Source organism: Vicugna pacos, chromosome 12 (genome assembly GCF_048564905.1).
Source record: "Vicugna pacos chromosome 12, VicPac4, whole genome shotgun sequence".
In the NCBI taxonomy this organism is placed as follows: Eukaryota; Metazoa; Chordata; class Mammalia; order Artiodactyla; family Camelidae; genus Vicugna; species Vicugna pacos.
The window spans coordinates 33,451,632-33,466,419 of NC_132998.1; the positions used below are offsets into that span (position 1 = coordinate 33,451,632).

The 14,788-nt window shown below is 40.9% G+C and overlaps 1 long non-coding RNA gene across 1 annotated transcript in view; it reads left to right on the plus strand.

Moving 5' to 3' along the window:
• LOC116282666 (uncharacterized) overlaps positions 1–14,788 on the plus strand; it is a 153,856-nt gene that overhangs the window by 117,221 nt on the left and 21,847 nt on the right. Inside the window, exons 8-10 of the long non-coding RNA XR_012078492.1 lie at positions 2,916–3,036; positions 4,237–4,436; positions 14,611–14,750. This is a non-coding gene — a long non-coding RNA (uncharacterized lncRNA). The remainder of the gene's footprint in view (positions 1–2,915; positions 3,037–4,236; positions 4,437–14,610; positions 14,751–14,788) is intronic.

Below are 14,788 nucleotides of genomic sequence, written 5' to 3' on the forward strand. Positions count from 1 at the left end.
TATTGATTGATTTTTCCTGTTTATTGGACTCATTTTCCTGCTTCCTCACATGTCTAACAGCAATTTTTAATTGATTGATGGGCATTATGAATTTTACAATGTTGAGTGCTGCTTTTTTTTTTTTTTGGCTCTTCCTTTAAAAAGTGTTCAGGGCTGTTAAGTTACTTGTGGATCACTTTCATCTTTTTGAGACTTGATTTTAAGCTTTATTTATAGTAAGTGTAGGGCTTCTTTAGTCCCACTAGTAAGTTGTGGGTATTCTGAGGTCTCTACTGAATGCCGCATGTATTCAATGTGGTTTCTCTCCTCTGGCTTCTGGAAACATAAGGAGTTCTAGCCCTGTGTGAGCTCTAGAACTTTTAGCTTATTAAGTCCCCAGAGCTGTTCTTTCCTTGAAAGCTGTTCTTCACTTGATTTGATGAAGTTTCACCTTCCTTATGATTGGTATTCAGCCGAAGACTCAAAGTGACCCCCATGTGGATTTCAGAAGCTCTTTCACCTATGACTTCATCTTCTCTCTTACTCTCCCCTGAAAACTTTAGCTCCCTCAGGCTTCCCACTGTGCAGTCTCTGTTGCCTCAACTCAGAGACAACCGGGCTTTTTGGGTTCCTCCTCTCTGCACATTGATCTGGAAATTGCCTCTAGGAAAAAAGCCAGGACTGTCATAGGGGCTCACCTCTGTTGCTTTCTTTTATTTACCAAGGATAACAGTCCTGTGCTGCCTATGGTCCAATGTCTGAAAGCAGCTGTTTACATGTTACATCCAGTTTTCTAGTTATTTATGGTGGGAGGGTGAGTTTGGACCCTGTTAGTCTCTCATGACCAGAAACAAAAGTTGTCTAATTTATTTTTTCAATGCTGTGCAAAGCAATCAAATAAAATTTTAGGACCCCAATCTGTAGAAGAACCATAGAATGGAATTCTTCTGCTTTTTAGTAAGAAACATGCCTCGCTAGTCATTACTGAGAATCTATCAATATGAGGCACAGTGCTAGATGTTTTATGTGACTTTTCTCATTTTGTTCTCATAATAGCCTTTAAACAGATGTATGATTATTCTCACCTGACAAGTGAAGAAGTGGTGATTGGAAGCATTAAGTACTAGTGTTAGGATTCAAACCCTGGGCTGTCTTACTGCTGCCTGGGTTCATTCCACTGTGTTCCTCTCCGCCATGTGAGTGGCGTGGAAGAAGGACAGGGTGGCAGTTCATGAGAAATTGTCAAAGAGGAAAGAAGATGTTAGGGTTAAAGGAGGAACTAGAAAGGAAAACATGGCCTGGCAAAGCCACTCGAAATGTGCAGTCTCTCCCCATGATTCACAGAGCCCTCCGCTGCAGCCCTGTCTGAATCCAAAATGGAATTTATGTTCCTCACTTTGAAACGTTCAGTCCAATTAGATCCATTTGCCCTAATTTCCACAGGTCTCTGCACCATCACTAACTTGCAGAAAGTTTGCCATCTTTTCCTCCTGCCACTCGGAGCCTCTGGTTTGTGAGGACTGTGCCTGGCCTCTTACTAATTTCCTCTGCCTTCTTGTCACTCGGCTCTGCCCCTGAGAGTTTTCCCTTGGGATTTTTCCATCTCTTCCCGCTGCTATTTTGAAATAGATCTTTGGTTTCTGGGGTTCTTTCCATTGAATCTTAAGCATATTTTTGTGATTCCTATTATTAAAAAATCCTTCCTCGATCATCAACCTCCGCCTAAGCATGAACCAATTTCTTCACTTGTATTTTGGGCTACGTTCCTGGAGAACAGAACTTGACCTGCCTTTCTGCAATCACAGCAGCTCTCCCACCCAGATTCCTGAGCTAGTCACAGCCCACAAATAGCATTCAGAGATCTACTTGGAAACCTCTTACTACTCAGATCTGAAGGGTTTTCATCAGCCCTGATTGTATTTAACTTAGCTTCTGATTTGAGGATTCAATTGGTCACTAAGACTCTTTGTCAGCCTCAGTTATATTTATTCTCTTTCCTCTTTTAAGGCTCTCCACGCATCCCAGCCAGACTTCATACAACTAGATGTGACCTTACATTCTTCTCCGAGTAATGCTAAATTCGATTTTGAAATCAAGATCTTTCTTGCATCCAAACCTGTTACCTGGATGGTGCAACCAGTCCCAGGTCTTTTGATGGCACTTCTTATCAGGATAAAATATAGACTCATGGTGGCAGATAGGTTGCACTGTGCATGCTGGCTCTAATGCCGAAGTTATAAGGACTCTGAGGACTTGTCAGATTTAAAGGGGGGAAATGTGGCTGTTGATTAGCCAAGGCTGCTGATGTTTATGGGAGAGGAGAGTGGAGACACAGATGTCAAATGTTTGCTAACCCTGGAACCTTTCTCTTCTCTGATGACAATGGCTTGGGACTGACTTGCCAATAACAATTATAAGAAAAATGAGATCTTTAGACTTTAGACCTGAAATAAATCTTACAGTATAATTATTGAGTACTTATTCTATGCCAGAAATTATGCTAAATTCTTCCTGTAATTCCTATGTCTTAATCCTCACAGGCACTCTTGATGGGTATGTTATTATTATCCAACTGAAGGGCAAAGAAGAATGTGACTCCAAAAGTTTCTGTAGCTTCTCTGGTGGCCGTATAGCTAATACGTGGGGAACCTGGTTCTGAACCCAGTTCTGTCTGACTTGAGAACTGACCACTGATGAGAAAAGTGGGACAAAATTAAGTTTCACTTGTAGGTTTATGCAGCAGAGATAAACCCTTTTCACCCTCCTCCTTTACACAGAGGAAGACTACATTTCCCAGCCTCCCTTGCAATTAAGTGGGATCCAGTTCTGGCCAGAGTGGAATGTGAGTGGAAGTGATCCATGCAACTTCCTGGTTCCAGGCCCATACATTTTCTCATGCTTCCTACTCTCTCCTTCTCTCTTCCTCTCCTGCTCAGACATGGACTGGAAGACTGTGAAGCCCTGGGAGTGGTGGAGCCAATAACGGGAAACATCTCAGGTCCCTGAATGCCTTGGTGATGCAGAACCCACCGCCGGCCACATTGATCTGTGATAAGTGTGAGCAATAAACTTTTATTATGCAAATCCAATCATATTTGGGGGTGGGGGTGTTTGTCACAGAAGTTAGCCTGTCCCAGAAAGTTCACAACTCCGGTCTCCTAATGTCCAGTCTGTGTTTTTCCCACTTCCAGCACTCTGTGTCAAAATGTATTCTCCAAAACCGGCTCCTCAAGTCCTGCTCATTTGATTTCCCATCAGTTCTGTAGTTTACCACAGATGTACATATCTCTGTTTTCTATACATTTGCTGCCACAATGACATTTCACTCTTCATCTTCATATCTCTTGATCCCTAGGGAGGCCCACTATCATGACAGCCGTGGGACCCTTGCCCTCAAATAGATGCCTGCCATTTCATACTGACCTGAGTTTTGGTCCTGTCTCTCCCTGTCCCCCAAATATCTGAACTAGAACTTATTTCCCCATCAAGTGTACTTCCCTCTTACACTAAATTTCGATTTTTGCATGTAAATAATATTGTTGTTCTGACTCTGGGCTTAGGATAAGAAGCTTAATATGTTCTCTGAAAATTGGAATTCAGATTCAGATTTTGTAGGGTTTCTTTTTCCCAGTATTTTCTTCCTTGTTTGGTTGTTTATCTGGTGTGAAGCTTACGTTCCAGACTTGCTGGCATCCTTTGAAAGGAAAGGTGTGGCTTACAGAAGTTTTGTTATGCTTTGTCAAACACAAAAACATTCATGCTTGTTAACATTCTGTTGTTATCATGGTGTCTATCTGACGCTCTCATGTATGTTTAATACACGGTAGTACTGTTTATGGAATCACTTCATTATAATTACAGTAGGGGCTCATGATCACAGCAGCAGGAAAGAAGCCATGGGCTTATTGAACCAGCTTGTTGTGAACCAAGTGCCCCTTTCTGGGTGAATGCAAACGGGCAGACTGTACGGGTGCTGCCACACCACCTTGCCGTGAGGCTGTATGTTCATACGGGGCTCAATTTTCAGCCTCCTCCACATCCCTGGGGAGCATTTCCACACCCTCACTGAGTTATCTCTGCTCAAAAACTGCATGTGATGGACCCTTGTCCATGAAACTGCCATAGGGGTATCAAAGATTAGAACAGTAGAAAGAAATTGGGCCAATAATAACAACAATAATATATACCTGTGAGTGTGTGTGTGTGTGTGTGCTCGTGTGCATATATTGCATTTCATTCTGCTTCATTTTATTTCAGCTTTTGGAATGAGATGATTCTGTAGAATGCCATTCATGGAAACGCCATGCTCAAGGCTTCCTAGAGAAAAGCAAAGAGCAAAGGAACTACAGAGGAGACAAGAAAAGCACTGCTGGAGAGGAAGGAGGTTTTCTTCTGAGATTGTGAGATAAAACTAAGGATGGAGGCAGAACATTCCAGAAAAGGAATCATCCATCCAGGTCAGCATTTCCCAAAGTGTATTTTCTGGAATTCTGGTTCTTGGGAGGTTAATAGTTGCTAATATAAAGCAAAATATTTTGCGTTCAAATGAGTCTTTAAAAACCTGGGTGAACCAAATTAAATTGGTTCCTTCTCAGGTCTTGGGTTACGGTAAGGAGCACTTCAAGAGCAGAGGCGATACAAAGCCAGTTTTGCAGGAACAGCTGGTCAAGGTCTCTAATTACACGGACAGGCTTATCGAAATAAAACATTCCATCATCACCACCATTAATAACGAGCAGTAGAATGGCAGTTATTTTGCAAAACATTTTGACCTGGAAATTGGGAGACTCAGAAAATCTAGGGGCTTTTGAAGGACATTTGATTTCATTTGTATAATGTCCAGGCATAGGTTACACCTACCTTTGAAGCTGTTTTGACAATAAATAACTATTAATCAATTTAGGAGGGAAAAATTACAAATTCTAGATATTACTGACTGGATTTATTGTAATTTGACTTCCCATATCCATGAAGGTGGCAGGAAGGACATGAAGCCCTGGCTTCTCGTTTTCCTCCTTAAATCAGAAAAAAGAAGCCACACTTTACTGTCACTACTTTGCCAGACTCACGTCTCCAACTATGTCCTCCTATCCTTCTACATCCTGTACCCACACCCTTCCCTGAATCCCCACCACCTTCCCTGCCAACTACCCTTCTATGAGTCCATCACTCTTCATTGTCTCTTTCCTCCCTTTCTACCTCCTATGATACTTAACTATCCCTCAGCTTTATCACAAATTTTCCTTGGTTACCACCTTCTCTTTACCACCTAATTTTCCAAAGAAGAGTCTGCTCTCTGCTTCCTTCACTTCCTTATTTTGCCTCCTTCCTTAACCTTTTGTAATATGATTTTTATTTAAAAAGATCTCTCCAAACAGAAAATATTTGCCAATTGTATATCTAATAAAGATTTAATATCCAAAACATATAAAGAGCTCCTAACGCTCAACTACAAGAAGACAAGCAACACTGTTTTTAAATGGGCACAGGACTTAATTAGACATTTTATAAAGAAAACATACAACTGGCTAATAAGCACATGAAAAGATGCTCCACATCATTAGTCATTAGGGAGATGCACATCGATACCACAATGAGGTACTGCTTCAGATCTACTAAGACAGGTGTAATTTAAAAAATCCACAAATCAAAACAAGGGTAGGAAAGGGTATGGAAAAATCAGAATCCTTCTGTATTGCTGGTGGGAATGTACAAGGTGCAGCCATCGTGGAAAATAGTGTCTTCCTCAAAAGCTAAACGTAGAAATACCATATGATCCAGCAATTCTACTCTTAGGTACAAGCCCAGAAGAATTGAAAACGGTGACTTGAACAGGCACTTGTATGCCAGTGTTCACTGCAACATAATTCACAATAGCCAAAATGTGGAGACGACTCAAGTGTCTGTTAACACGTTAATGGATAATAAAACGTGGTGTATGCTTACAATGGAGTATTATTCACCCCTAAAAAGCAAGAAACTTCTAACACACGCTGCAACATGTATAAACCTTGAAAAATTATACTAAGTGAAATGAAGCAGACATAAAAGGACAAATACTGTCCAATTCCACTTATATGAAATATCTAGAACAGGAAAATCCATAGAAACAAAAAGTAGATTAAAAGTTACCAGGGGTTTCAGGGGAAGGAGGAGTAGGGAGTTATGGCTTACTGGTTTAACAGTTTACAGAGTTTCTGTTTGGAATAATTTTTTAAAAGTTTTGGAAATAGATGGTGGTGACGGTTGCACAACATGGTGAATGTAATTAATGCCACTGAATTGTAGATTTAAAATTGTTTAAAATGCTAAATTTTATGTTATATATATTTACCACCAAAAAAGGCCTTTCCAAAGAAATACTTTTCTTGAGGCAAGACAGGGCTCTGTGGACGCATGGAAATCTTTTCAGCAGAATATTTGCCACTTGCTCAGATGCTACTCTCAGTAAGGTCTTCCTGACCTCTTTATTTTAAATTGCCGCCCTCCCCTACCTTAGCGGTCCCATATCCCTTCCTTGCTTGAATTTTCTCTATTCATTTGTCTTTATCAAACTGACATATAGTTTAATTAATTATCTGTTTTTAGTATATCTCTCCCAGCTGGAATGTAAGATCTAGGAGGGCAGAGATTTTTACCAGTTTTTCCTCCTCTGCCCTATCGTTGGTTCCTAGGACTGTGGCTAGTATAGTGTGGGCTCTCAGTATTTTTTCCAGCAATAAATTTTAATTAATTAATTATTTTTATTGAAGTATAGTCAATACAATGTTGTGATCACTTCTGGTGTACAACATAGTGCTTCTTTATGCATACATATATATATATACATATTCCTTTTCATATACTTTTTTATTATAGGCTATTACAAGGTATTGAATATAGTTCCCTGTGTTATACAGCAGGACCTTGCTGTTTATCTATTTTATATATAGTAGTTAGTATCTGCTAGTCAACGCATGTTTTTGAAATGACAAATCAGTGAATACATTCCTAGAAGAAGCTCCAATATTCTCTGAGTGGGACAAGTATTTCTTTTTTTTTTTGTATATATATATATATATATATATGTATATGTATTTTTTTTATTGAAGTATAGTCAGTTTACAACGTTTTGTCAGTTTCTAGTGCACAGCACAATGCTTCAGTCATACACGAACATACATATATTCATTTTCATGTTCTTTTTCACCATAAGTTACTATAAGATATTGAATATAGTTCTGTGTGCTATACAGTATAAATTTGCTGCTTATATATTCATTAGTATCTGCAATCTCAAACTCTCAATTTAACCCTTCCCACCCCTTTTCCCCCGTAACCATAAGTTTGTTTTCTATGTTTATGAGTCTGTTTCTGTTTTGTAAATAAGTTTGTCTTTTTTTTTTCTTAGATTCCATATGGTATTTTTCTTTCTCTTTTTGGCTTACTTCACTTAGAATGACAATCTGCAGGGCCATCTATGTTGCTGCAGATGGCATTATTTTATTCTTTTTTATGGCTGAGTAGTATTCCATTGTATAAATATTACCACAACTTCTTTATCCAGTCATCTGTCAATGGACATTTAGGTTGTTTCCCAATCTTGGCTACTGTATATAGTGCTGCTATGAACATTGACTTTCTTATTCCATATTCCTTACCTGCCCTTTGGATGACACAAGGATTCATTTCCTTCTCTTTTAAGAAAGCTGAGCCAAGGAATAAAAAGAACAGGGAACCACCTGAGGTATAATAAGATATCAGAAGATGGGGCGAGTAGGGGACAGGATTCAGGACACCAAAATATGGCACTTCAGAATATTGAATATTTTGAGCTGAAGGAATTTGAGAAATGGCAAGTATTAGAAAGACTCTTTGACCTTCCCCTCAAGCAGGTCCTAAGCCTTCTTGAGAGAGATGCCCCGCCCCAGGAAAGGAGCATCCTTGTCTCAGAAGACAGAGGGACCCCAAGTCGAATCCAGATGAGCAGGTCTTCCTACGTTTCCCCGTTCACCCTCCTCAGCTCACACCCACGTCCTAGCACGTCTTCCCAGGACTGTCTGCTCTGCATCGCACCCGGCAGACACACACTCAGGTTTCACCAGTTCTTGGGGTCTTCATTTCCTTGTGAAGCTCATGTCACATAAAACTTACAGTAAGTCAACTTGTATGCTTTTCTTTTGTTAATCTATCTTCTGTAATAAAGCTCCAGTTGAGAACTTAGAAAGATAGAAGGAAAAGATTGTTTATCTCCACTGAACAGCCGAAATAGATTTTTTTTAAATGGAAAGCCACCACAATTGCATTTTTAAAAATATCTGCTATTTCCTCTGCTAAGCTAACCAAAAGCAGGCTGGGCTCCAAGGAGCTTCTTACTCCAGATGAGCTTGCCTTCATTTGCAAGGGATTATACAAAGACAAGGACAATTAAACAAAAAATAACTTTTTCATTCACAACATGACAGCGCTGAGAAAATAGCAGGAAGAGACAGAGAAGGAAATCCTCACCACCTGATGAATGGATGTTATCACTGCTGGGAAAAGCCCAGGGGGTGGGGCATTGGGCCAGGCGTACCCCCTTCTCTGGATTCAGCCCCCAGTGCCCACTCTTGGTGCTTTGAACCCAGAGGAGGCCTCCTGCTCCAGGCTGTCCTGACTGGCTCACCCTGGCCTCCTGCTTCCCGCTTTCCCTGGCCTCCCTCTAGTCTGTGTTCCCTGGGGTTGCTAAGCTGTGTGGAGTCTGAGTTCCTGCAGGTTTCAGGCGGTGTGATGCTGCTGCTTTTTCTCCCTCAGTCCCTGCCCAGGAGCAGATGCCTCACATGTACTTGTTGATTGGTTCCAATTGAAATGGGAGTTCCAAGCAATGACATTGGTCACGCCGCCAGCACAAATCCACAGGCATCCCAGAGGTCCGAAAATATTCAAATGCACGTGGCCTGCTGAAATTATTGTTATATTTCAGGCCCAACTCAAATATCTCCTCTGCTTTGAAGCCTTTCTCGAGGGTCCTCTGGTGTCCTCTCCGGGCACTGAGTGCATCTCTCTGTAGAGTTAAGTGATTGCATGTTTGCTCCCTTCTATTCTGGAATTGCCTTCCAGACAAAACAGCACTTCCATGTACCTGTACGGCTTGTCCGAGGACCAGGTCTGATGTAGAGGAGATTATCAATGAGCATTATTTGTTGAAGTTCTCTGATTGTCTCTGCCTCCCTGTCTTCTCTCTCCCTCTCCCCTCCTCCTCTCTTCTTTCCATCCAATTTTCCTTCCCTCTTACTCTCTTCTAGGATATCAACCTAGAACTTTTAATGGGCTCTTCCAGAAATTGACTCTTGAAAGCGCACACCAGGATTTGGCCATCTTCCCGGGAATCCTTCTGTGCCCCTGAAGATATTATTCCTCATTCTGTCTCCTTCTTTTATCACAATCAATAGTTCTTAGAACAAGGGTTCCTTAAAATCCCATATGAAATTATATGTGTGTGTGTCTATATGTGTGTATGTATCTTTGCGGAGAGAGGGTCTAAGAAGTCTGTGAGCTCTGCCTTCCTCCACCTCACAAGGAAGTTAAGAACAACAGATTCAGATAGTTTACTGTATTGTAACATAAAAGATGAATGTATTTTTATAAAACAAATACGGAAAGGCATGAGAAAAGATAAAAAGTATTTAAAATGCTTCTCCAGTTTTCAAAGCACTCATCTACCCATAGACAAAGACTCAAGGGGACTCTTTTATAATCAAAAGTGGACTAGGGACCTGAGCTACCCTTCCTCGGATCAGGATGTCCAGTCCACACTCTTAAAAACTGCTCAGAACTGTGATAAGCTGTGTCCAACATTCCAGAAAATGTGCAATACTCTGACCAAGATGATAGATTGAGGATTTTATCTAGCCACAAGTTAGCTTTATTTGTTGCTGACCCACAGACATTCAAGTGTCTTGGGTTAGGCCATCCAGAAAGTCATTTCCTATTTGAAAAGGAAGTGCCCCCTCGGGGGCCTCAGAAGGAAGAGGGCATTTGGTGAGTGTGTACCAGGTATATACATGCCAAGTCTGAAAAATCATTTTGAGGAATTATGAAGAATGCTGTCAGATGCCCAGGATTCAGTCATCAGTTCAGCCACTAGCATCTTACTCCTGACGGACTTCCTCATACCCTGCCCCCAGCCCAGCTCTCACTCCCGGCAGGCTGGCCATTAGCCATTCACAGCCTTAATTAAAAGGAGCCCGAGACTAAAGATCACAGGCTTTCTTTAAGGGGCAGCTCGACCTCAGCGGGTTGGAGAGGAAAGAAAGGAACTGTTCATGACAAATAAAGGTTCACTTCTCTCATTATAAGTGTGTTGTTGAAGAAGGTCATGTAGAAAAGTGTGCATTCCCTTTCAAGCAACACCAGAGAAATCCTTTCTCACCCAGCAAAGTTGGGGGATGGCTCTCCAACCACAAGAGCTGATAAAGTGGGAAGTCCAGGGGCTGAACAGTCAGGGGTAGGGGGTGTGGATTCAGGTCCCATTTTCATTAATCAATTAAGTGGTCTTTGGTAATCATCTGACCTTTAGCAATATTAGCCACTGTTTACTGAGTGAGAGATGTTATCTATGTCATCACATTTTATCCTCAAAACAGGCTTATAGGGAAAAAAAAGTGTTATCGACTCCATTCTTCAGCAGAGAATTCTGAGATGATGTAAAGTTAGGTAATTTGTGCAAAATCCTACAGCTAATATGTGGGGAACAGAGTTTCTCTCTAACCCCCAAGTTCATAGCTTTATTTACTACCTTCTACTGCTTCTGCTCAAAGAATAATCAGCAAACATTTGCACTTTTGGATTTTTCTTTATTTTTTCCTAGAAGATGGTTATAATAATAAGACCAATTTTTTGTGTGTGCCTGTGCATATATTTGCAATTGATCAGGTATGATACTAAATAAAACCTTTCTCAGAAATCCAAATGAGATAGGTAAGGTATTATTATCATCTTTGTATCAGTCAGGGTTTGCCAGAGAAACAGAACCAATAGTGTGTGTGTGTGTGTGTGTGTGTGTGTGTGTGTGTGTGTGTGGCACAGGAGACACAGGAGAGTCAGCGGTGTACGTTCCAGTCCAGGTCTGAAGGCAGGGGAAGAACAACACCCTAACTTGAAAACAATCAGGCAGAGAGGGAGCAAAATCTCCTTTATTCAGCTTTTTTGTTCCATTCAAGCTTTCAACAGATCAGATGAGGACCATCCACGTTAAGGGGGGTGATCTGCTTTATTTAGTCAAATGTTAATCTCATGCAGAAACACCTTCACAATAATGTTTAACCAAGTATCTGGGCACCTCACAACCCAGCCTAGTTGGCACATAAAATTAACCATCAATGTCCCCCAAACATTTGTTAACAGAAGAGGGAACTGAGGCTCTACAGAAGTTGCCCAATGTCACCCAGCTGTTGAGAGGCAGATGTGATAGACAAGCACTGGTGCTAAAACCTAGTTCCCTGGGGACTCCTTCCTCCCATCCATACCTGTTTGAGTGGGTTTCTTTCCTTCTTGACAATGGCAAGAAACACCACTCTCATTGGGGAAACTAACTGGTGAAGGCAGTTGTGATCATTCCAAGTAAATTTCCAGAGCCATGAGGTGTGGATTATGAACTCTGTCATCCACCTGCCCCACTGTTTCCTGCCCTGAAGTCATGGCTCCAGGTGGAATGGGTAAGGGATTGAAAACTCACCAAAATACACCTACTTCAGTGTCAGACAGAGATGGAACAGGTCAGCATTAACCAAGAGAATCTCTAACTCGCATTTATTTGTAACCCAGGTCATCTCCTCGCGATCTCCTCCTTTCTCTATCATTCATACACTCCAGCCCTGTAAATTCCACTCCAGTACTGCCTCCATCATGGAGTTAATTGGGCCACGTGCTGTTCTGCACCTAATTATTGTTTACTTCATTTGCATTTTTCATTTTATCATTAACATGGGGAGGGTGCTCATAGCTGGGGCAACTAGGAGTGATGCCAGCATTGCTCAGTCTTAGCCAAGATTTTCCACTCATTTGGAGCTGTTGGTGTCCAACAATATTTTTGGCTCACACTTGTGATCACAAAAGTTTAAACATTCTCTAGTGCTTTCTATATTTGTGGGGTTCTACTAATACCTCCCATTAATTTACCAATCAGTCCTTCTACTTTTACCAACTAAACCAAATATATTTCCTTTTTCCTGTGCAATAGCTTTTCCTTTATGCTATTCAGCTTCAGAATTTAACCCTCTTCACTTGGAAAATCAGGGTAGTGATATCACCCTTCCTATTCCATGGGGTCGTGAAACATACATATAGTACCTTGAACTTCTCTACTTTAATGTTTTTCTTAATTTAGTTTTGATTTTACATGCAATGTTTTTGAAAGTCAAATAATTACTATGAAACCTAGGAGGTGAAAGAACGCCTCACACCCAATTCTCACTCCCCTTAGGCAACCAGTTTCAATTTTCCTTTGTTATTTAGCTCCATTTTTCAGAAAGCATACTTTTTCAGAGTCTGGCCAGGTAAGGTGTCTCTGGGTCCCCTGGCTCAGTTTTCAGGTTGTATGTAGTTCTTCTATTTTCCATATGATTCTTCACTCCATAGCCACACCCCAGCCATGTGTAGTGTCCCCAGCTATAGAATCTCTTTATTTCAACCTTTCCAGAGAGTAAACTTCTTGTTTTATCCTGGATCCATATCCTGGGAGAACTATGCAAGCTAATGAAATGTTCTAATGATCCAAACAGAGGTCAGCAACCTATGGCCCAGGGGCCAAATCTGACCTGCCACTTGTTTTTGTAAATAAAGTTTTATTGGACCACAGTCATGTCCACTGTAGAAGTATTGTCTCTGGCTACTTGTGCACTACCACTGCAGAGTTAAATCACTGTCACAGAGACCATATGAGGCATAAAGCCTAAGGTATTTATTATTTGGCCCTTTGCAGAAAAAGTTTTCCAGCCACTAAACTACTTATACAGACTTTCAATCAGTCCACCTATTTCCAACTCATTCAGTGCTCCCAACTTCAAACTTACCTGAAACTTTCCAGGAATCAATAGTACAGCATAAATCTGCTTACTTCTTATCAGGATTTCTCCACTACATGTAGTCAGGTTTCAGTTTTCTTCTCCCTGATACGTCAGTTACCACTTACTCTTCCCAATTTTATCTCCCCCCTACCCAAAAAAGTGTTGGTATCTCAGCTGTTGTTTTGACTCACATTCTCATTATCCTTAAAGCCGTATGCTTCTTTTTTTAAACTTACTGTCCTTTTGTGGTATTTGTCAGAAAATAATTAGCCTCTTGGGTGTTTCAAGAATTCAGTTAAATTCATATGGGGACTATCGATGTTTAGAACATGGTGGTGAGGGCTGGAGTTTCAAAGACCAAACAAGTAAAGCTTTTGCTTGTTCTCAGGTCACCATTAGCTTTCAGAGAGTCAGGAAGTTGCAGGAACCATGAGAAACCATCTGCAGTGATCACTGATGGTTACAACCCTGAGTTTGCTGCAGCACCACAAACCACCTGGAGGCAGCTCCAAAACCTCAGACCCACTGAGGCTACATCTCCCCACATTTTTGCTAAAGCACCAACAAACATGTCTGTCTCTCTTCTACCTTCCACCTAATCTGGAAACACTCTGGCAAGGGATTCTGGGCAATGTATTCCCTGAGGAGAGGCAGAAGGGGGCTGGTGCTGCATTTCCAGCAGTCGGCACAAGGAGCTAGCAGATATCCACCAGTGGCTTCCATCTGCCATATTTAACATTTCTACCCCTACTTCTTCTTCTTTACCATCAAGGTTTCCATAAAGCCATGGCTGTCCATTGGATGAATATTGCACTTTAGGTCCGTAGGCATGGGTAGGATACTTATTGCGGAGTGACAGTCATTCAGCCTTGGCCACCTCTGGTCAAATGTAGAGAAAAATATATATACCATTTTTATGAGTGTTATGAAGAGAAATGAGATAGTGCATGTTAAATGTTTAATAAACTGTAAAATGCCACCTAAAATAAAAGTAGAACTATGTAGTTAAATTAATTCTGGCTTATGTTTCTGATGCCAAAGAATAGCAATGTATATCTCTGGGGAGTACATCCACCTGCCAGTCTCATCTCAAACTTCTTTTCATCTGTCCTTTTTTTTTAAATTAAAAAAAGCTATTTCAAACCTAAATGTAGCAAAATGTCACCACTGTACAGTATTTATTTCATTCTTCATCAGCCTATGGCAGATGTCCTGACAGATAATGAGAACCCTGGATGACTCTAAGGCTGGAGGAAAAGTGGCTCAGAGTCTACTTTCTGTTACAAAGCCTTGTTTTTATACAGAGTCCTCAAGGTTACAGGATGTCATTTTTCACTTTTATAATTCTGACTGAAGTTCCTCACCGGCAATAACAACTTCACATCTTACGTATATTTTACAGACCAAAACAAAGTCTGTTCATGTCCATAGTAAAATAATACAAATTAATACTAGCACTAATTTGAAAACGGTCCCATTCTTCTCTTTTCAAAGCTAATCTTCTGCCTTGATTATGACTACTAGGATATTAAAATGTATTAAAATATGTAGCAGGATTGTGACCCAATGGAGATTAAATTTCTGTTTTGTGTTCTCTCTTCTTTAGATGGATGGGGCCAGAAAACCATGTTGGGATCATAGAAGGTGGATTCTCACCATTCAGAAGATGGAAAGCTTCTGAATCACTCAAAGTAGCTTCATTCAGAAGTGTGGGCAGACGGTCGGCATCGTATGATCAAAAAGAAGGTGTGTTTGAAGCTTGTGTGCTCTGGGAACTCAAAAGG